Source organism: Adiantum capillus-veneris, chromosome 5 (assembly GCF_014529385.1).
Source record: "Adiantum capillus-veneris isolate H3 chromosome 5, ASM1452938v2, whole genome shotgun sequence".
Lineage (NCBI taxonomy): Eukaryota > Viridiplantae > Streptophyta > Polypodiopsida > Polypodiales > Pteridaceae > Adiantum > Adiantum capillus-veneris.
In genome coordinates, this window is record NC_140935.1 from 24,308,782 (window position 1) to 24,310,250 (window position 1,469).

The window sequence follows — 1,469 nt, forward strand, 5'->3', positions numbered from 1 at the left end:
AAGCTCTGATAATGAGGAAAGAAGAGCACGGATCGAAAAAATGAAAAGAAAAGCCGTGGCAGCACATTAGGAGGAGCGGCAACAAAACCAAGCCAGGTTTGAAAGAGAAAAGCACTCTTACGAACTCAGCCACCAAGCTCAAGGCAAGGACTCGGCAAAGTGGGTACCAATTGGATTGAAAGGACCAAGAACAAAGCACCATGCCAGGAAACAGGCCAAAGATCCAACAGAACTATTGGAAAAAATGTTGGAAGAAGCCCAAGAAGCGGAATGGAAAGCTAAAGAGGCGGCGGAGCAGCATAAAGAAGCAGAGGAAGTGACCGCACAAGGAGAAGCCTCGCATGAACAAGGTGACATGTCTCTGCGACCTTCTTCACCTGCTTCAGACCAGCATGATCACCCCATGCCAAGCCCACCACCATCACCAATAGATAAAGCCACAGAAACTGAGCCCACAAAGGAGACAGATCCTGAACAAAGAGAAGTAGCTGAATCGGCACAACATATAGCTATTACACAAGAGCAACACAAAGAGCAAGAACCAGAGCCAAAAAGGGCAGCAAGTCCTGCACCAGAGGACACCACAAAGTTTGAGAAAACAAGAGAACAGGATTTTGAAGAAACCCTTCTACCTCTACACAGCAAGAAAAGGCCGAGACATCCACAAAGCCTCGGAATGACAAAGCAGAAGCAAGCCAACCACAGCCTCAAGGGCAAGAACAACCAGCCGCCACGACGCAACCGAAAGAGACACAAGAGACTACCGAGACATCTAGGTAGCTAGCAAGAAATGAAGATTGGCAATCAAATGATGAGGTAATCCTGCAAGTCAACGAATATGCAAGGCAAATGCAGGACATGACGGAAAGACTCCGATCAGCAACACTTAGTTGTAGCACAAAGGCTAAAGAACTAGAGATGGTGATTGATACTCTCCAAGGAGAGTTAGACGACAGATTAAATGTCATCACCAATCTACAAAATCAAGTGCATGAATTGAAAGTTGAAGCAAGAGATAAACAACAGAAGGAAGTGGAGGAACTCGGTGACCTACTTACTGTCAAATGCTTGCAAAGCCAAAGATGAACAACTGATAGCAGTTACAAAAGAACTTCTAACTACAACCTTGTCAGTCCAAAAACTCAAGTACAGTTAGATGTAGGGAACGCCTCCTTGCAATACTCAGAGCAGAGAATAAATGATCAGGCAACTTTCTTCCGGCAAATACGAGAAAATCTCGCAGTAGCCTCGATCAAAGGAAAAGACGATATCTACAAAGCATTAGAGAAAAAGAACAAAGACCTCGAGCTGGAGCTTAAACTGGAGCAGTCTCAGCGCAGAGACCTGGCTTTGATGCGGGTGCAACGAGAAGAAGAGCTGCTAAAAGAAATAGCTGATCTTAAAGAGTCAACCAGCTGCTGAGAAATGGATGGCCAGAAACTCAAGAAGAGGTGGGAACTTCAGAACAT